We start from the raw sequence: 22969 nt of genomic DNA, 5'->3' as shown, positions 1-22969 counted from the left end.
ATTGCCCATAGTTAGATCCAATTAGCTCCCAAAGAGGACATATTTTCTCTCTCTTACCCATTCATATAGCTCCCCAACACCAAGATGAATAGAGTTGCCCTAGTAAGTGGAAGAACTGAAATTTGTACTTTGGTTCATAACTACATATTTTAAAACTAAAAAATACTATATATTACATAATGATATTTAATTATTAATAAATGGATATTTGTTGTAATGCCACTATATGTCAGATGGTGCTCTAGGAAATTTCTTCTCCCTAATTTCTATATCTAACCCATCATCACTAAGTACCATTAATCTTGTCTCCTAAATATCTCTCAAATTCTTTCCTTTCTTTCCTTGTCCAGTGGCACCAACCTAGTTCAAGCCACAATCTCATTTGCCATTGAGGTTATAGCAACAGTCTCCTGATGGGGGTACCAGCAACCATTCTTGGGTCCATCCAATCCATTCTCTGCTCTGCAGTCAGAGTGATCTTTGAAAGCAAAAATTTGCTCATATCACTTCTTGTGTGAAATCCTTTAATGACTGGAGGATAAATATCCAAATCTGAATGTCTGGACCTTTAACTAATTCCAGTCTTCAACTAAGCTCTTGAGTTTTTTCTCTTAGTGCTCCAATCACATTGAATCTCCTTCAGTTCCTTGAATCTTCTCTAGAGCCTTGACTTTAGCTGTTCCTTAAGCTGGAGTATGTCCCTCCCTTTATGTCCATTAATTACCTCCCAGTCTCAGGCCTCCCCTTAGGAGACCCTTCCTTGCTCTGGTTGTCTCAACTAGGTCAATTTCCCATTATAGGCTTTCATAAAACTTAACTTTCCTTTGTAGCATTTGCCAGAGTTCAATTTTATGTGTGATCATTTGATTAATGTCTTTTTCCTGATTAGCTGTAAGAGACATGAATGAACTCGCATGTCTGGTTTTACTTACCATTGCAATTCTAGAAGTAGTACTACAATACTATTTGTTGAATCAATAGATGGTGAAATGTTTGTGCGGGAACAAGTGACATGAAAACTGAAGAGCTGAAGCTCCCTGGGGAGGACGAAGGCTCACAATGGGTGGAGAAGCTGTATGCCACCTGCCGTCTCAGCTTGGGTCTGGTGATGGAGAACAACCCTGAGGGGGCTGGCAGCCCGGTGCTTTGTTTTCAAGAAGCTCCCCATTCACTGGCAGTAGCAGCTTTTGGGTTCATGAGGGTAGAGAAGCTCTTTAGCAGCTCAGAGTCTGCTAACTACCAGAGCTATGAGGGAGGAGAAACGAAACCCCTCCCTACCCTTTCCATGGGACTCCAAGTTTCTCAGAGCTTGATCTCTGCCAAAATCTTGCTCCTTCTTGGTTTGCTCTGCAACTTCTTCCCATGGACTCTCCAGTAGGTTCTGGCACTTTTCCCTCAGAATTACACATGAGCTATGTTTTTTTCTTTTTTCCATCTGAAGGTTTTCTTTCTTTCTGAGACGATCTGGCAACTGATGTCTGTAGTCAGCCATCTTGCCCTATCCTCAGATATTTATTCCGTAGAAAAAGATGTGCCATGATTCAAGCCTTCATAAACATAGACCCTTGCTGGGAGAAGGAAGACTTACCAGATGTTTAATTACATAACAGGGCAAGAGATGTCACCAGTGAGTAACTAAGTGCCAGCCCTTAGCATTGACCTGTTACAGTTACATAGTGAATTCTTGTTGCATGAATGAAAATGAGACATCGAAACTGTAAATGCTCCTGGAATTCAGAACAAGAAGGTCTTGGCTACAACGACTAAGAAAAATTCGCCAAATCACTTTTTTGTGTCTTTAAGGGTACAGCTTGACATATCACTTCCTCCTTTAATACTTTCTTTCCATCAAAATGCAAGTTGACCACTGAAGATTGCTTTCCTCACTTTTGGAGACTTTATGACCATGCTATACTTACAATTACTGGTGGATACATGTGGGTGCTAACAAAAAGGGTTTGTTTTCTTTTGTTTTGAGAAGTTGCTATAAAGAACCTTGACAATAGAACCTAAGGGTCTTTTCATAGGTTAAATAGTAGGAGAAAAGCTGTTCTTGCCCAAACACCTCCTTCCTAGGAGATTGTGTATCGTGGTGATAAGAAGAGTTGATAAGTACTGGGCCAGCATGAAAATTGTAAGCATGCAGTAATGATAAACATCCAGTATGATTAGGACTTGATTCAGTCAAACCTTTCACTGGCATGTACACTAGAAAATTCTGTGTGGAACTTGGCCTGTCTTGAAATGTCCCTCCCTCTCATTTATGCCTAGCATCTTCAATGACACTTTTGAAATCTCCTTGGAATTTAGCGGGTGCATGTGACATCTACTACTTAGGCCAAACCCTCCACCTTGAGGTCAAAAGAATTACTTTGGAGTCTGTGTTCCTAGTCATTATGGTTCCAACCTCTATTAGCACTCTAATATATATTGCTTAAAATGAGAATAAGGTCCATACTGGAATATACATTTACAACAATGAGTTAACCAGTCGTTTAGGTCATTGTGTATTTTGAGGTTTAATTTATTTCACAATGAAGTAATACGTTGATGTTCCATTCAGTTTGACTTTTATTTTCATTAAATCCGATTGCAAGGTGGGGTTTGAGAGTCCTTTCTCCCTTTGTGTTTGAATAGCATGAAAAGATACTATCTACCCTTTCTTTGAGCAAAAGAGAAAGCCGACTAAAGATGATCGGAGACCAGCTTGCCAGGTAGCAATTTGGAGGAGCTGAAAATTATGTCACACATCTGTGAAGCTTTCACTGTTCTGGCCTTAAAACTTCCTATCACCTCAAGCCCTTCTGCTCCTCTGTTATGGCCAAATAGATTGCCCATAGTTAGACCCAATTAGCTCCCAAAGAGGACATATTTTCTCTCTCTTACCCATTCATATAGCTCCCCAACCCCAAGATGAGTAGAGTTGCCCCCCTCCCCTCTGACATTTGTTTCCATGGAAACCCAACAGGGAGCAGGAAGGAAAGTCCAAAATTATGCCTCTTTCAGGGGGCAGAATCCATTAGGCCAGTACATGCGACTATGAGTTCCTTCACATGGTTATTTTAAAGTAATGAACCTAAGCCTTCCCAGGGTCTGATTCATGCTTTTAAAAGGTAATAAGAGAACACTTTCTGAGAAAGAGGTTATCCTTAGTTTATGTTCATAAGTAAAGGTAGACTTTCAGATCATGCACTGGGAGATGAGGCCCTGTCACCCTGCTATCATTTGAAAGCTGACATTAACTTAAGGCTCTGGCTTGATGGGGCATATGCAGAGACACACAAAGAGTTCCAGAGGCTTATTGGTTTTCTGCCTGATTTATCCCCCTTCCTAAGATACTTCGCTATCCCTGTTCTTGGAGCCAAATCGTGATAGATATAGAACAGTGTGGAGTGAGTGTCACATATGGAAAAGATTGTAAAGGCAAGAAAGTGACTAGCATTCTTTGAAGGTCTACTATTTCCTAGGCCCTCTGATAGGGAAATTTTATTTATACGTGCACACAGACACAGACACACACACTTGAATCTTGACAGCAAGGTTTTGAAGTAAGTATTGTCTCTAGGGAGAGCTAACTTCTGCCAATATTTTTGGTATTTGTAATTCTAAACTATTTGTATTTTTCTACTTGTATGTATGTTTGTGTGTATGTACAGCTACATAGACATATGTTATATAAAGTTTATAAGAATTGGATTATACTATTATAACATCTTTCTACTTAAAAAAATGGTAGCCTAGTATTTCATCATACTAACACATCAAAGGTTATTTGCCAGTCTTTCATTCTTGGTCATTTAGGTTGAAAAATATCCTATTGTATGTGCCATCATTGATTTATTTAACCATACCTTATTTTTTTATATTTAGTGATTGTTTTCCATGACACACTATTGTGATGAACATTTTTTAATCAATTTTGTGTGCCTTTAATAATTTAATTAGGGCAATTACTAGAAGTGGAATTGTCAGATTAAAGGGCATGAATATTTTTTAATGATACTTCATATGCATTGCTAAGGTGGCCCGAGGAAGGATTCTAAGCATGTTACACTTTTCCTAGAAGTATATGATAGTCCCTTTCCCAACATTCTTGCTAAACTAGGTACTTTTATTCCTAATCTTTATCAACCTGATAGACAAAAGATAATATTTCATTTTAATTGAAATTTTATGGTTTGAGTTTTAAGAATCCTTTTTAAAAATTTTATTTTATTTATTTATTTTCTAGAGGCAGGATCTCGCTCTGTTACCCAGGCTGGAGTGCAATAGCATGATCACAGCTCACTGTAACTTCAAATTCCTGGGCTCCAATGATACTCCTGCCTCAGCCTCCTGAGTAGTTGGAACTACAGGAATGTACCACCATACTCAGGTAATTTTTAAATTTATTTTCTAGAGACAAGGTCTCACTATGTTGCCCAGGCTGGTCTTGAACTCCTGGCCTCAAGCAATCCTCCCACTTCAGCCTCCCAAGTGCTGGGATTATCAGCATGAGTCACTGGCCGGCCCTGAGTTTTAAGAATCTTAATACTTTATCTTGAGTAAAATTTATTGGTCAAGAAAAACAGAACTTCATTTTTACTAAAACAAGAAAAGTTAAGGATGATCATGTTAATACCCAGGACATATTTTTGAAACAATTTAAAATCAAGTAAATTGATTACAACTTTATTTTAGCTGCTCATAGCATTTAGGGAATCTTTTCCCCTGTCTAATCATGCTGTGTATAATTGCATAAAGACACAGCAGGAGATAGACATTTTTTGAAAAAATATTCTGAAGCCAGATTGAAAAGGTATCTCTTATGATCCATGTCACTTTGATTTCATGTGGTAATTATTTTTGCAGGCATTTACACATAATTTGAACATTTCTTTTCACAGGAACCACCATTTTTTTCTGGGTATCATAAAACTATGCATTGGAAAATACAAATTAGAGGACAATTTTGAGTTGTTGCATAAAATTTCCTTGAAAATTGAAAGATTGCCAGAACTGAAAAATCCTCTTTTTAGTTAACAGTTGTCTACTTGCTTTTTTTTTTTATAAAAAATCTTACAACATGAGGAACATGCAACAATTTGGACAATGGTATACAATGGTAAAAGTAGCATACTACCTGGAAGGAAGCTTGAGTCTTAACTGAGGATTCAGTCAATAAAAAGCTGTATAACTTAGCCAGATTATCGCTTCTCTGGTCTTCAATTTCATAATCTACGAAATGAAAGAGATGGACTAGACAATGTTTATAGCCCTTTTGCAAACCTACTATTTTTTTTTTTTTTTTGAGACAGAGTCTCACTCTGTTGCCCAGGCTAGAGTGTCGTGGCGTCATCCTCGCTCACAGCAACCTCAAACTCCTGGGCTCAAGCGATCCTCCTGCCTCAGCCTCCCGAGTAGCTGGGACTACAGGCATGCGCCACCATGCCCGGCTAATTTTTTCTATATATTTTTAGTTGTCCAATTAATTTCTTTCTATTTTTAGTAGAGACAGGGTCTCGCTCTTGCTCAGGCTGGTTTTGAACTCCTGAGCTCAAACAATCCGCCCGTCTCGGCCTCCCAGAGAGCTAGGATTACAGGCGTGAGCCACTGCGCCCGGCCGCAAACCTACTATTTAGCTCTACTTTTTTTCTGAGAGGGAGGACTATCTTAATGATTAATTTTTGCATAAGTAACCAAAGTAACTACAAATCTAATATGTTCCATTGAATTGGGCAGAGATAGCATATCTTATACTGTGTATCTACTGTTCTGAATTATTAATTTAAACGTAGGAAGGAAAATCTCCTGAATTTGCATGTTGACTCTTTGCCAGGATAGAGGTATATACTTCAGGTATCAGTTGTTTGAGGTTTTAGATGTGCCTGGGATTTTAGTTGTGTGTTGGAAATATACAGTATTTTTTGTATGTTTAACGGTCAGCAAGCAGAATAGACTGTGATAACTAATGTTTTTCTCTGCTCGGCATATTTTCTGGTTTCTGGGGGGGAAACCCTTCTCTACTCCTTCTAGTTCTGGAGGCTGTCAATCAGTGTCTGCTCCCCCTACCTGCACTTCACCCAAATCCACTCACTGAATGGCAGGTCACTGAAGCTTAGCCAGTTAAGAGTCCACTCTGGGACTCTTCTGGGGCAGCTGGAGGGAAAGATTCCCTCTTCTCTTGGTATTTCAAGTTAAAATTTGTTGGGCTGACATTGCCAGTGGCCGTCATTCCCAACATGTAGAAATAGCGTGTCTGTAGGAAGAGGGAATCAGGCCAACCTAGAAAGAGAATTAAAAATGAGTGGACATGAGTGACTCTGATGATATTGGTTGTATCCCTGAATCCTGCAGTATATACATGATTCACTGATCCTTTTTTGAAATATAAGCTTGTTTGAGTTGTTTTCCAATGTTAGCTTTTGAAAGAATCCTAATACAGCAAGTAAGAGGGAAATTAAAAGCAAAAACAGAACTATCTCCAAATACTTTTTAAAAGAGGCCTGTTTAGGTCATACATGCATTCTAATAAATACTCAGTGAAAAATAATTTTATGATTGTAGTTCAAGTAAAGGGCTTTGGGTTGTTAGTTTGGGCTAGAGGAATGCTTTTCAAATTCTAGGTCAAAACTACTAACAAAATATTAGGCATTGTTATAAATCTACAGAGAATTAAAAACTACATGAAAGTATTGTACATTTGTAACAGATTTTGGCATGGGCACATTTGGAATAATGGTGTATTGGTTAAGAATCCTGAAAAGAAAACTAAGAGAACTGTGTTGAAGTCTCGGTTTTATATTTAAAGGTGTGTGGCCTTGGGAAAATGACTTTCTTTGGAATGCAGTGTCCTCTTCTGTGAAATGAGGTGATTGGGATTCATTGCTCATGGAGTCCTTTCAGTTTAGAAACTCTCTCATCTCCTTTTACCCCTTCCCCTCTCATCTCCGCTTTTTCTTCTACTATGGTTTGTAGTTCTGATGTTTCAGGTCATGAGAGACATAACTGAGTTGAAGAATTTACAGGCCATATGATTAAGGCAATAAAAACACAAAAGTAAGCAATTCTTCAAATTGGAATATACTTTGAGAAGGACCAGATCAATAAGGTTGAATGTATTTTGTTGTTCACCAAATAATTTTCCTCTTGATTCTGAGCACATGCTTAGATTATATTTCTGGCTACACTTGCAGTGAGGTGTGATCTTATGAATGATTTCTTGCCAATAAGATGTGAGAATAAATTATGTATGCCACCTGTAGGCCTGAGCCCTAAACTTCCCACTCAGTCCCCCACAATCACTCTCTTCCATTGTCTACTGATTGAATGCCGAGGATTTGGTGGTGGACTCCAAGTGTTATCAGGATAGATGGAAAGAGCTTGGGTCCCTGAATGACTGTAGGGAGCAGAGCCGTGGGACTGTTGAGTCTTATTTATTTATTTATCTTCCCTTTACTTATTTATTCATTTACATAACATGGGCCAAAATAACCTTTCACCAAAATAACACCAATAGTTTTCCCAACAAAAGATTGTGAAAAGCTGGACTAACATGAGTTTCTCTTTTCCCAGGCTATCTTTGGTATTTATTCCAAAACACCTTATTTAACCTAATTCGATCTCTTCCTTCATTATAAAATAGAGTTAATAATATCTCACGTTTTAGAAAAGTTCTTAGTTCTAAGCTACAGAAACTGACTCTAGTGCAGGATTTCTCAGCCTCAGTGATATTGACATTTTAGGCCAGATAATTCTTTGTGATGTGGAGCTGTTCTGAGGACTGTGCAACGTTTCACAGAGTCCCTGGCTTCTAGTAAGTTCTAGGGATAGGATGCTTGGTTGAATGGACTGAACCTGAATCAGTGTCTTATTTTTTATTTTATTTTTTGTCTACTTAAAGAAAATGTAACATGAAGCAGTAGAATATGGGTTTGGGAATAGTAAATGTATTTTTCATTTTGTACCAGGACATTTGGCGTTATGTACATATTACAGCCATCACAAATTCCAGAAACTCAACAACCCTTTATTTGTTTTATCCATCATTGCAGTTCTAATGTCTGTTTTGTCTTTGTTAATCTTCCTGAAGAGAGCTGCCGGAGTCTGTGAACTCCTCCTAAAAACTTCATTGACTCTTTTGTCTTCCCTCTGCAGCAATGGGACAAATGTTCTCTTGAATAGCAGGGATTATTTATGGCAAAGGTTTCCTCAATGTCGATTTGTCCACAGAGGGAAGTACAACTCCAAGGGCATGTTCTTCTCTGGTTGCCAGACCCAACTCCCATTAGCAGTAACGAGCACTACGTGTGTGGCTGTTGCCTTTTCTGGGCCGTTGCAGCAAAGAGAGAAGCCTTTTGTCATCCATCACATCACCATCAACCCTTGCTCACTCACTTCCTTCTTCTCTAAATAGCTTCCCAAACAAGGAAGTGGAAACATTCCATTGTTTATCTCTGGTCAAAATGTTCTTTTCAATAAGTTGTAAAGTCTTCCAAAGCTGAAAGGCAGAGTTTGTTCTCCCTGGACACAGGACCATACTAGAGTACTTGGCCTCATGGGAAGGTCAAATCTTGATCATTGATGGGGTTGATTGTAACCTCTTGAAGTTCAGGAACCTTGACTTCTTTGGATCCAAGACAGTACTTGGCATCCTGCGAGGCAAATAGTACATGATCTGTGATTATAGCCAGGTGCTTGCTATGCCCTTGCTGTTATGGTAGAAACAAGACTGTCCGTGGACAGCGAAGGCAGTATAGCTAGAGGAGGCTTACATGCAGTGAGTAGAGGCCAGGGATGCTGTGAAAAGCTGTACAGTCCTCAGAGCAGCTCCACATCATAAAGAATTATCTGGCCTAAAATGTCAATATCACTGAGGCTGAGAAATCCTGCACTAGAGTCAGTTTCTGTAGCTTAGAACTAAGAACTTTTCTAAAACGTGTGATATTATTAACTCTATTTTATAATGAAGGAAGAGATTGAATTAGGTTAAATAAGGCGTTTTGGAATAAATAGCAAAGATAGCCTGGGAAAAGAGAAACTCATGTTAGTCCAGCTTTTCACAATCTTTTGTTAGGAAAACTATCGGTGTTCTTAACAAAAAGCACAATTTGACTTTGTGGTGGCTTTGTAATGTGTCAACTTGGCTAGAGTGACCTACATTTCCCAACATTCCTATTTCTTATATGTTTCTGGACAGGGTTGAACAAATGAGATGTTCTTGGGTGAGATATGGAGGGAGGATGTGAGGCAGCTGCTGTTTTTTAGCTCACACATGTTGTCACTGACTTATGGCCATATAATTTGTTGTCCATTCTGGGACCCTCTTGAGAATGGAAGGAGGAGTGTGATTAATAATTACGCTGGGACAACAGGCACAGATGTCACCTTACTCATGAGGCCGTGTGGCCTGTCACGAAATAGACCACTGTCTTATGCCAAACCCACCTTATCAGGGACAGAGGTATTTTTACATATTTAGAGTCACACAGTATATTTTGCTGCATCTGGGTGTTTTTGCCATTTAATATTGTATCATATTTTCTATATTTCTGTAGTCCTATATATCTCATTTCAAAAGTAGTTGCATATAATTATATTGGGGTACTTTTTAAATCCCCTCACCTCCCATATAACATCTTCCTTCTTTTGGATTATTTTTATGGAATAATGATCAGAAATGAGATAATTGTATTAAAGGGTAAATATATATTTATGTCTTTTCCTAATGAATGTATGCATCAAATTATTCATGGAATAAAAGATACAATGGGCTTTATTTGCTCTCTCCCTGCTTCTTCACTTCCATCTCTCATCACTCTACAATATGCCTTGGAGTCCCACTGAAATTGTTGCAGTTCCAAGAATTTGACATCTTGTTTCATTTCTTTATATGTGCTGCCCATGTAATTTATTTTGTTTGTAATATTCTATAACTCTTATTATGTTCAGAGAAATACAACTCATCTTTCTAAATTAATCTCTAGTATCATCTTTGCGATGGCTTCTCTAATCACTACATATTCTAAACTATCTCCCTAGCTAAAGGGAACTAAATTTGTCCCACTCTGGTCTGACAGTAATTCATATAGTCCTCATGTATAATATCAACCACTTTATTTATTTATTTGTTTGTTTCCCTGTTGGACAGGGAACATCTTGAGGGCAGCTATCCTATGTTTTTCATCTTTGAGTCATATTGCTTTTAGAGGCACTGAATAGATTAACGATATTCTTTTTTGCCTCCTGCCCTTATAGTATGATAGTCTAATTCTTTCTTTCCACATTGATTCTCTTCCTCTGATAACATACTTTTACAACAAGAATCAATGAAAGACAGAATTGGTCAGAATTCTTATGTTTGTAGAGCACAAACATATAGCAATAATATAAACTGTGAAGTAGCATTTTAATGCTTCTCAATGTATTGAATTGGTCTTAGTTTATCTGAGACATCATGACCTGATGAAGCCTGGCAATTCTAGAAAAAACAGTATTTAAAAATGCCCAAACCGCAATGTTGAATAGAAATGGGGAGAGTGAACATCTTTGTCTTGTTTCTGATTTTAGGACTAAAGTATTTAACATTAAGTATGATGTTAGCTGTAGGTTTTTCTCAGATGCCCTTTATCACATTGATGAAGTGTCTATTCCTGGTTAGTTGAATGTTTTTACCATGAAGAGTTTGGGTTTAGTCAAATGCTTTTTCTTCATCTTTTAGATCATTATGTGGATTTTGTTTTTATTCTATTAACATGGCATATTATGTTAATTGATTTTTGGATGTTAAACTAACCTTGCATTCTCACTTAGTCGTGGTGTACAATCATTTTAACATGCTGCTGAATTTGGTTTGCTAGGATTTTGTTGAGGATTTTTGCATCTATATCCATGTGGGACATTAATTTGTAGTTTATTTTTCTTACAGTGTCTTTGTCTGGCTTGGGTATCAAGTTAATAGTAGCTCCTACAATGAATGAAAAAGTGTTTTTTTCCACTTCTATTTGTTTAGAAGAGTTTGCAAAGGATTGGTGTTAATTCTTCCTTAAATGTTTGGTAAAACTCACCAACAAAATCATCTTCACTGGGATTTTCTTTGTTTGAAGGTTTTTGATTACTAATTCAATCTTTTTTTTTTATAGGTTTATTCAGTTTTCTATTTCTTCTTGAGTCTGTTTTGGCAGTTTGTGTGTTTCTAGGATTTGCCAATATCATTTAGGTTATCTAACTTGTTATCATTCTACCTCTGTAATGTTTGTAGTAATGTACCCGTTTGCATTCTTGATTTTAGGAATTTGAGTATTATCTTTTCTTCTTGGTCAATCTAGATAAAGTTTTGTAAATTCTGTTAATGTTTTGAAAGAAAGAAATTTTGGTTTTGTTTATTCTGTATTCTTTAAAAATTCTCCATTTTGTTTATCTCCATTCTAATCTTTATCATTTCATTCTTTTTGTTTGCTTTGGATTTTCTTTGCCATTCTTTTTCCAATTAAGGTAGAAGGATAGTTATTGATTTTAAATCTTCCTTTAGAATATAGTCATTTATAGCTATAAATTTCTCTCTGACCACTGTTTTCACTGAACCCCATAAGTTTTGAAATGCTGTGTTTCCTTTTTCACGTATTTTGAAGCATTTTCGAATTTCCCTTTGATTTCTTCTTTGACACATTGATTACCTAAGAATGTGTTGTTTAATTTGCACAAATTTTTGAATTTTCCAGATTTCATTTTTTATTCATTTCTAGTTTCATTCCATTATCATTGGAGAAGATATTTCATATTATTTCAATCTTTTTAAATTTATTGAGACTAGTTTTACTACCTAACATATAGTTTGTCCTGGTGAGTGTTCCATGTGCACTTGAGAAGAGGAGTGAATTAAGAAAGAACAAAGAGAAAGCCACAATGTCTTTTGTGACCTTGCCTAGGAAATTATATTCCATCATTTCTGCAATATTATATTGGTTATATACTGAATGCTTATTCAATGTGGGAAAGATTATAGAAATGCATGAATACTAGGAAGTGAGAATCATTTGGGGTTCTGTCAAAGCCTGACACCAAAGTCTTCTCTCTTGTTCCCAGTGATTCACAACTGTCACACATGCAAAATACACTCACCTTCTTATAAGGTCCCCAAAAGTCTGCTCCTATTACGATATTACCCTAAGTCCAGAATATCCTTATCATTTAGATGGTCCAGGTATGAATAGGGCTTCTAAAGTGTTCGTTAAGAACATTTCCTTGAGTACAGTTTCTCTCAAGCTAAAGAACTGTGAACTAAAAACACAAGTCCCAGGAGGGCAGACTAGAAGCAGCCTGCACTTGTGGCTGTCAGGGAGAGGATCAAAGGCTGTGGGTAGAGGTTCACCTGCAGATGGACCCTCTCAGAGAGAGCATTGTGCATCATCAATCAGAGAAGTGACTGGAGACACCCGAAGTGAAGGAGAGAGAGGCGGAGTGACCAGTTCGGCAAGATCAGAAGGTACCTGGGGAAGCATCCACATGTGGGAAGCCACTCATCTCCCTGGCCCCACCAGCTGCAGTGACCTACAGTCCTGTGACCCTCCCTGGTGCCAACCAAGAGCCTCTGACCTGTCCAGGTGTCTGCCAAGGTCCCACAACCAACCCCATTTCCAGCTGTGGTCCTGCGATGTTCCCGGGTGCCTACTAAGGTCCTGTGACCCACCCAGGTGCCCTCCAAGAGCCCACAACCTGCCCAGACATCTGCCTACATCTCATGACACACCCAGGTGCCAGCCAATAAAAACTTACCTATTGGGTAAAATGAACAGTCTTCTGCTGACCAAGCACACCAGTAGCCCTGAGTTAAGCATTATATAAGATATCTATGTAACAAAGACACTTGTACCCCCTTAATGTTTTGAAATAAAGATTAAAAAATAAAACACATGTTATTCTTTTCCATATACACCCACACACAATTGTAGGACTCCTATAAAATAGTTGCTATAAATATTGCTGTTCAAAAAGGGAGAAATGGGAGGCACCTAAGAGTCATTAATCCATAGCCATTCTGAAATTCATCAGGTTACAAGTGGTAATTTCTCATGGTTCTGGGCTTTGCCTTCTAGGCTCTGGTTTCTATTCTCTCAGTTATCCTTCCTTTTTTCATGAAAGGTGGCCATATTTTCATGTTTGTCATTTTCTCAGGGGTTCTAAAGACCTTTTTCATGTTATCTGCATCTGCTGCTTTTAATGCAAGCCAGTGGTATTTCTGCTAATACATTTTTCTTAAAGACTTGGAACTCTATTGGAATCTTATTGGGGTTCATTTCACCAGACAAAAGTTATCCCTACAGATCTCTTTAACATAACATCCTCTTCTTTTTAGGCTTCTGCTGAGACTGTTGTGGGATAATAGTCTTAAATTGTTTTGAAGCTCTATTGTTTCACTACGTGAGGTTTCCTTAGATATTTCTAAAGTCTTCACCAAACTAAAGGAGCATGTACAAGAAGGAGCATCTTAGAAACTAGTCAGAGGTTGGGGGATGGGGAAGTCTATCCTTAGCATAAGTCAGAATTATTGTGTCTCAGGTTTCTACCATGTATAACTTGTGAGGCTTAATTAGTCTTGCTCCTGCAAAAATAGAAAGCTTCCTAAGTGGAAAAGAGAAAAGGCCCTCCTTGTTAGCACCCACATCTCTCTGCTGGATGTTGTTGTGATACACATGTCCAGGCATAGCTGAAAGTCTGCTGAAATTATAAAAATTGAATAATGCATGATACAATGTTGCGCTCCAGAATTTGTTTTATTATCTAAATTTTACACACTTTAATATGCCTCCCAAGAAGATGTCTTGTTTATTAAGTATTACGAGAAAATGAAAGAGAAACAAGAATGGCAGAGTAAAGAAAATGATTTTGCCAGATTATTTCAATGCTTTGGTACATTTGAATTAGTAAGTGAATCTATTTCAGTATAAATTTTATTTAGAGAAAAGTCTGTTTCTCCCCGCCCAACTAAATAAATATTAGACATTAGTGTGAAATAGCACCAAATGATTAACTACTGAGAGTGCCCGCTTGTCATGGTGTGAACCTGCATAAAAATCTAATAATTAAGCAGTAAAACAATGGAACAAAGTATTGCGCACTTGGTCCTATACATTAAGTAGGTTGTAAATCATGCCTATGGTTGCTAGCAGCAAAGACACCACTCAAGACTTTCCTTAGAAAACTGCTTGCTATGGACTGAATGTTTGTGTCCACCTAAAATCCATACATTGAAATCCTAATCCTCCTTGTGACGGTTTTAGGAGGAGGGCTTTCCTTGGTAATTATGTTATGAGGCTGCAGTCTTCATGATGGGATTAGTGCCCTTGTAGGAGGAGACATTCGAGAGCCTGTATCCCCGCTCTCTGATCTATGAGTATACAATGAGAAGATTGCTGTCTGCAAACCAGGAAAAGTGCTCTCACCAGACACCACATCTGCCTGTGCCTTGACCTTGGAATTCTCAGACTCCAGAACTGTAAGAAATAAATGTTTGTTATTTAAGCCAACCAGTCTATGGTATTCTGTTACAGAAGCCCAGACTGACTATGACACTGTTTCTTCTCATGTGAATACATGAAAGAATTTTGTTTTTTTTTCTAAAGGTTTTAAATAAAATTATTCGCCCGCCTGTTTTATATTCTTATTCATTTAAGACTAGTTATTTATATGCCTCTGATGTACATGATTTTTCTAACCAATTGTGAATTTTACCTTTAAGAAAGAAATGAGCTGATATATTCATGTATTCAAAATGAATATACTTTTTTATACTCTTTTATACACCAGGCTTTGTGTTAACCACTGAGTATACACAGATGAATAAGAAACACTCCCAGTTCTTAGAGAACATATAGCACAGTGCACAAGACAATTTCAGTATGAAATTGCTACTAGGTGAGATGGGTTTGGGGGCACAAGAAGTAACAGATGTGGTGCCTGGTTCACATTCTCCATTCAGAAAAGTGTTAAGGGAAACTGGTCACCAGTTCACATCCCATGACCATTAATATTTTCAAAAGTTAAATTCATACACATTAGGTCACTTTAAAGACCATACTGAATAAACAATTGGATAACCCAGCAGGTGACTAATAGCTTTTTGCTTACTTTGGGATAAGCCCTCTGTGATTCTCAGAAATCTCTTAATTGTTTGATTATTTAACAAAAGGTTCCTGCCGTTTAAGTCTTCAAACTCCTTTAAAGTCATAGTAAGAATTAGTTTTGCGAGCTCTCAGTCATGGGGGCTCGTTTTCCCCTTGTTCCTGGGAAGGATGGTAAGATAGGCTTGTTTTCAAGGTAGCAGCCATTAACAAGTGAGATGGTTCCTGATTAACTGGGCGTTCACTCCAAAGCAGGCCACTATCTCTCTTAGTCTCTGTTCAAGTTATTCCAAATAGGGTCGCTGTGATTATTAGCTCAGTAGGTGATCAATAAAGGTTTGTAGGATGAACGGATGAGTCATTTACTGTGGCTCAGTTCTCGAAGCTGATCATCTGATTCCGTCACCTTTCCAGTACTCCAGTTGCACACTCTATTCTGTGTGTCATGCGGTTTAGCTTCAGTTTTCAAGGACACAAGTGCTGTGTTTTTGCCAGTGACTCACCCAGTGTTGGGCTGCAGAGGCTGATAAAGGTAGGTATTATCTTGAAATAATGCCTCTCTACATTCCATGAAGAACAGTCCTAACTATTAGGTCACTCGCTGTGAAGATGAACCTTCCATCTAAATAACCAGCCATCAGAGTAAGCAGAAGATCTTGTCTCTTGAATGAAATGCAGACTCTTTTGCACTGTGGTTTAGCTCTTCATACTCTGTGTTTACCCACAGTTTACAATATCAGGAAGCCAACTCGATCACTTCTAACCCTACCTATGTCTTTAGCAATCATAGTTGATAAATGCCTTGTTTATCAACTTTTTGTAGAAGTTCTGAGAACTGTATCTTTCTGCTTTTTGGGGAAAGGATTCAAACATCCTTCTGCTTACAGTTTAAAAAAATTGACTGTAAAAGGCATATTAACTTGTCAATTTAAATCATTACAAGAGATGGAGACAATTACTGGTACTTAAATTCATTTGGAGATCTTATCACTGACCACAAAATAGATGTATTTTTGCCTACCGTATTGAGAAAACAGCAACTGCAATGGCCTGGTAGAGTTTGCAAGCCTGTACCTTGAATAATCAACTAAATGGTCAATCCCCTATGTCCTAAAGCCAGGAAATGAGGTATCTTGCTAACTCAGGACTTGATTGTTACCACTACATTTTAATAGAGAGCATTACTCTCATCCATAGTACTTAAGGGGAAACTCTAGATTTGTGTTCAAATCAAGCAAAATTCTTATTAAAAGCAAAACTTTTGGAGGCATAATGACTGGGGCTTGAATCCTGTACATTTTGAACAATTGTAATCTCTTTGAATCCTAGTTCCTCATCATAATGTGAAGACAAAAATAACTTATAAATAAATAGCTCATTAAGTAGCTGATGTTTTCTCCCGTATCCCTGCCTTGGTCAAGGATTAACTCACACAACAGCAAACTCTCAAATATCTTCTCTTTCACTTTTCCCTAACATAGGGGCTGGACAGCTAAGTATTCCTAGTCACAGTCCAGCCAGAAGTAGTGACGTGACAGAGTTCTGCCCGGTGATAAACAAGTTTAAGTGTGATGGGAAGGGCTTCCATTAAGTAGAAGGCTTTTGACCCTCCTACCTTCTTCCTGCTTGCAAAACAGATGTGATGATTGAAGTTGCAATAGATCTGCTGCCACCATGAAGAAGAAAAGTCAGTGGAAGAGGATGGTAGGGCAAGAAGATAGAAAGATCCTGGCCCTGACCACCTCACTGAGTAGACATTTGAAGTTATTGAGCAGGAAAAAAGAATAACTTTCATTCAGAAAAAAATTTTATTATCGTTCATGAGAAATCAGTTGTCTTCCTGTTAACATAACATTGCATCCATTTCTTGTAAACCAATGATCTGGTTTTGCTACCCTAAGAAAGAATGTGCCTCTTCACTGCCTTGAGTGAGTTATATTTCAGAATTATCTAATGCTAGAAATATCTTGTGGTTCCACTTTAAATATTTGAGAGTCAATACTCAGACCCCCGTCTTTCTGATTCTGATGCCCCTGATGCTAAGTGCTGCACTCAAACACTGCCCCAATGCCAGGTACTCAGCAAAAGTTTAAGGAAAATCAAAGTTGCTGATTGACTGATGAACTGAAAAGCCTCTCTCTACTTGTACGTTAAAACATCTCCTCTTTCAACACAATTTCATATTGACACTGAAATCAAAGGTTTCCATTAGCTGACTTCTTTCTCTGCAGAAGTGAGAACTGAGCTGAGAGACAGCTGCAATAAATTTTGTGCGGCATTGGCCTTGAAGGCACTGATGAAAGGCACGTACTGAAGTTCCTTGCCTGGGCCTCATGGGATGCGCACTTGTGGCCTCAGGGGCGTGGCACTGCGGAAGCACTCAGAGAAAACTGCCAAGTGCACATGTGGCAGGAATGAGCCTGTGTCTCAGATGGCCTTCTTGGCTTCATATTTGCAGCCCTTTTAAGGGATCATAGCAGAGACAGCAAATTCCACGTTAATCTACTTTTTAAGAACAGAAAAGATGTTGTTTGATATTAGCCAATAGGCTCTGGTGACTGAAAAGTGGGTCACAGGCATTGCCTTTTGCCCAGATTGATGGCCAAAAACATAGTGGGCATTGTGTCCAAAATGGAATTAAACTAGTCCAGGTTCAGATAACTTACAACCTAGATCAAATGGCTTAGGAAAGCACTATGCTCATGGGAAACAGAATTGGGATTCCCTCCCAAAGGATTTGTTTCAGATATAAAATGTGTGGAGCAGCTATACATTTCCTCTTAAATGCTCTGTTGTCTGTTTCCAATAACATAATGAAGGAAGCCCCAATTAGGCATTAATGATTGTAATTTCTAAATCAAGATAATAGTATATGCTCATGGTTAAAATTTTCAAATGTTAATAGCATTGAAAGGAGAAAAGCAAAAAATAAAATCCCCTTGATCTCATAGTCTAACTCCCTAGAGGATATCACTGTTCACATTTTCTTGAGTACTTATGCAGAAATCTATGAATGACACGCATATTGTTATTGGTTGAATTGCTACCCTGAGAAAGATATGTTGAAGTCCTAACCCCTCATAGCTTAGAATGTAACCTTCTTTGGAAATACGGTCTTTACAGAGACGATCAGCTTCAAATGAACTCATCAGGGTGAACTCTAACTCAATGTGACTATTGTCCTTATAAAAAGGGGCGATTTGGACACAGATACAAACGGGAGGAGGGAGATCGCCATGTAAACATGGAGGCAGAGATTGAGGTGATGCTTCTCTAAGCCAAGGAACACCAGAGATTGCCGGCAAACCACCAGAAGCTAGCGAAGGGGCATGAGACAATGTCTCCCTCACAGCCCTCGGGAGGAACCAACACTACTGACACCTGGGTTTTTGATTTCTAGCCTCAGGAACTGTGAAACAATAAATTTCTGTTGTTTAAGTCACCCCGTTGACAGCACTGTTCCAGAAGCCCTAGCAAATGAATACAAATATAGATGCTGACGTGTATTTATAGGTATGTACACAATATTGTCTTATTTACCATTTCATTTCTTTGTGAATCACAACTCATTATGGTCCCTCCTTCCATCTGTCTGGTTTTAGTAACTCTGTGCCTGATTTTTTTCCCAGTGTAATGACAGTTAAGAGTCCAGTAGTGCTGTTATCCTTATGTAGCTTTTCATACTTATTAGCGTATGTATCTCTGGCTCTGAATATATGGTCACTATTTCATAGTTTTTTATAAACTTCTGGATGCCCAGAAGGTGCTAAGAATTGGGTGAAGTTTATGGGGATACAGGGATGCATAAAATAAAGAGATAATGTGTAGCACTCTGCTTGAAGCTAAAGAGATTCCAGGAAAAGAGCATACCAGGAATGAAATACTGTATTCATGATCTAAGTACCTGGTGCCAGCCCTTCTTAAGGTGACACACTAGATCAAGGAGTGTAGAAAGATGCAAATATCAACCCAGCAGAGTTTGATGCAGTTATTCATTAAGATGATCAGATTCTCTTTTCTCTGATTCTATGTGCAACAAGCAAATTTTCCATTTTAATTAAGCTTCCCATAGAGACTTTTCCATTGAAGAGGCTTGCCTGATCACGGTAGGATAGATTTGCTCACCTATATCCGCTATGCTAAATTCAGTGCCTGGTTCACAGTGTGTGCTCATTCAATATTTGTTGAATTGACTAAATATTAAACATAGTTAATAAATATTGTTGCATGCCTACTGTAAGTCAGAAATTGGGTTAAGTATTTTTTTGTGCTGAAAGTTAGGATTTCTTCAAGTAAATTAGTAATTTGACATTCTGATTAATCACTGATTAATGAGCCAGGTTAATATGCATTTAGACCTTTAGATGTCATCACTCCTTGTAAGTTCTAGTTCTTGAAAGTATAAACCCCAGGCCCAGACACTTTTCTAAGTCTCTGGGCACTTTGAAAATCCCTATTGAACAGTCTTTCAGACTCTCTCATTTACTCATTCAATGATTTCTTCAACTCTTTCTTCATTTGATTTTTCTTTCATTATTTTTATCACACAACAACCACCTCTACCTACAACATTATGCTTGGTATTGAGTGAGGATTCAAAGATAGTAAGACAATCTTTGTAGTGCAAGAGCTAATATAATTTTTAAAAAATTGCTGGGAGTTACACCCTATGGCAGTTTTGAAGGTAACACGCAATACTGAGGGACGACTGCTCCCCACCAAGCCACGTTCCAGGTCAAGGGAAGCTAGTACAGCAGCTTGGATTTCCAATGCTGGTTGTACCCTTCCCTCTCTTGAAGCAAATTCCCGGCCAGGGCATCTAAGACCCACAGAATGAAAGAGATTCTGGAACTCATTCAGTTGCAAAGAAGTTTAATGAGGAATTCAGGATAGGAAGTTAAATTTATTATTACTTTTTTCAATCATGAAAGGGAAACTGTTTTGGTATTTATTTTTAAGCAAACACTATTATCTTCCTTTGTACAGCAGTGTTTTCAAAAGCTATTTAAGACTATATGACTCCTTTTATAATTATCAAGATTTCAGATAAGTATGGAGCTGCTACATTCTACAATTGACCCTGCGTTTGTAGTAGTGTATGTGGGTGCCCCACCCACCTGGAGATAGCTTGGAGTGAGCCCACACTCACACATTTGATGTGGTTTTGCAGGAGGAGCCCCAAATGAAATTCCTCTGCATGGCAGCTGTTTTGGACCTAATCCGCACATCTTAGTTAATTTCAGGGTTTTCAGTCTGGGGTAAAGTCCTGTAGAGCCTTAAAAGAATTCGGTAATTGGCAGAACATTGATGATTAAAAATGCATGCCTTAATTTGATCAACGTTTATTGAACATTTGTTACATGTACTAGATACTTTCACAGACGTTAGTTAGCTTGGTTACTTCTCAACCCAATATATTGAAATAAATACTAATATTGTTCTTTTTATAAATGAGAAAATAGAAGTTCAGAAATCTTAATCAACTGCCCCAAAATTCAGAAAGCTATTACACATGGGAGCCATGCCTAACTATTATAAATGTGGATTCTCCTTTTCATTTTCAATGAGGAAAATGCTCCTGGAGTCTTTTTGCTTCTATCTCCACTCTCTCCTTCCTTCTTTTCTTCTTCCCTCTCCATGTTCTTCCTTCCTTCCCTTCCTCCTTCCTTCTTTATTGCCTCCTTTTCCTCCATTACCCTTTCTCCATTCTTTCTTTCTTGAGTGTCTACTGTGTGGCAGCCCTGTCCTGGAACTTGGAGATTCAGAGGGAAAGACCCAGCCCCTGGAGAGATGCAGAGGGAATAGCCAAGGTGAGATATTTACCAAGAAAGAGGTTATTTAAACCTGGAGCTAGACAGAAAGAAAATTTAGGGCAAAAAATGCTCTGTCAAATCACACATGTTTCTAAGACCACCTAGAAAGTTCACTTGGAGTAAGAAGAGGGTTGAGAACGGGGGCCTGGAAAAGGCTGGCCTTCATGAGGATTTCTGGAAATTGAGGAGTCTCTGAAAGATTCAGAGGGGAAAATGGCCTCAGACACAAGAAGCAAACTGGAAGCTGCTCATGTCATTAAAAGTGTCATGAAATTCAGCAAGGTTAAGTAACATGACTGAGCTCCCGTGATTGGCCAGTGGGAGAGTCACCTGTAAATGTCATTGTCAGGAGGAACATTATTCTCCATTCATGTATTCCCACACCAATTAGAGTCCACCAAGAGAGGTGACATTTTATTGGTGATTGTGGGAGAGAATCTGGGCGTACCATACTTCCTTGTCTTTGGTATCTGCTGTTCCAATAAAGCACAATTTCTTTTCTCATCTTGTCCATAATATGATCTTAGCACCAAAGGCCTGGTTCTGGAGTGGGGGAGTCTAAGGTAGATCAGAGTTGCCTGTGCCTGAATGTGTCCAATCCCAGGGGTTTAGTATAAGGAAACCCAGTGTAGCTGTATACCTAAGCAGCATTTCCATATCAGTTTTATCAGTATTAAATCTGATTTTTTTTAGAGATTTTGTCTTGTTGTGTTGAACAGGCTGTAGTGCAGTGGCTATTCATAGGTGTGATCATAGGGCACTACAGCCTCAAATTCCTGGGCTCAAGCTATCCTCCTGCCTCAGCCTCCCAAGTAGCTGGGACTATAGGTGCATGCCGCCACGCCTGGCTAAATCTGAATTGTTTTTCTTTTATTTACCTGACTCTTCTCTCTCTTTCAGTGGATTCTCACCTTGAATGAGAAAGAAGGGTGATAGCATTTGGGGCTCCTTCAACTTTAACAATCAATCATAAAAATTTCTTCCTGTTAACAAGCAACAAAGAACATATTTCAAAAACTCAGATAGATATCAAAATTGGCAACAACATATTTGAGGACTAAAAAATATAATTTGAGAAGCTGTGTCTTCTCAGTTGGTTTCACAGTCTGTGGTTCCCTCCTTCTGGTTTTCAGTAAGACCATGTTAATCCTTCTCCACAGAAATTTCTACATTCATATGGGAGCAAGAGTCCTTCAAATGAGAAAAATAAATCATTTAGTACTTTTTACACTCAGGGACTGTTCTAAGGGTTTTATGTATATTAATTCATATAATCCTCATGCCACCCTCATTTTATAGATGAGAACACTGAGGCATAGGAAGGTTAAGTGACTCATCAAGGTCACAGGGTCAAGAGAGTGGCACAACTGAGATCCAGCCTCAGGTGACGTGTCATCAGCTTGCACAAACATCCACTGTACTCTTCCCCTCCTGTGCTATACCTGCTTCACCTATTTCATCAACTTCTTAGGGCAGGGCATCATAGCAACACCCCTCCTAAATAATTGCCATGAAATGTAAACTTGAGCAGTCAAATAGCCCTCATTTTAACCTGTTTTGAAAGTCACTTGGTGGTCTAAAACATGTGTGGCACCGAGAAGGGTGTAAGGGCAACTGTAGTCACAAGGCAGGATGAAGAGCATCCACTCCGTGCCAGGTACTTGCCCAGGATCTTTAGGTGTTTGTGTGTTTTTCCATGGATGATACAAACTCCTCTTGTGGTGGGAGATGGAAATGGTTTGAGAGTGAGAGGGACTTTCCCTAACCTCAGGGGCCTGGGGGGCTTAAGAAGTCATGAGGAGAATGGTTCTACCGCAGTGTGCTATTGAGTCTTCAAACACAGTCCAATGTGGCTATGCTGGATTGGACACGTGCTCTGGGAAAGTGGCTAATTGTGTCTGTTAAAGAAGCTGCATAGCCTGAAAATCTGTAAAAGGAGCTAAGCCATGAAGGGAGGATAGGGGGATGAAGCTTCTATAGTGGCACATACCTCCACTGGAGAGAGGCTACCCTGGCCCCATGGAGTCCCTCCCTGCACACATGGCTCGTGTTTGCCGA

Source organism: Propithecus coquereli, unplaced genomic scaffold, assembly GCF_000956105.1.
Source record: "Propithecus coquereli isolate 6110/MARCELLA unplaced genomic scaffold, Pcoq_1.0 Scaffold247, whole genome shotgun sequence".
Classification (NCBI taxonomy): domain Eukaryota; kingdom Metazoa; phylum Chordata; class Mammalia; order Primates; family Indriidae; genus Propithecus; species Propithecus coquereli.
Note: the sequence above shows the minus strand (reverse complement) of the source record.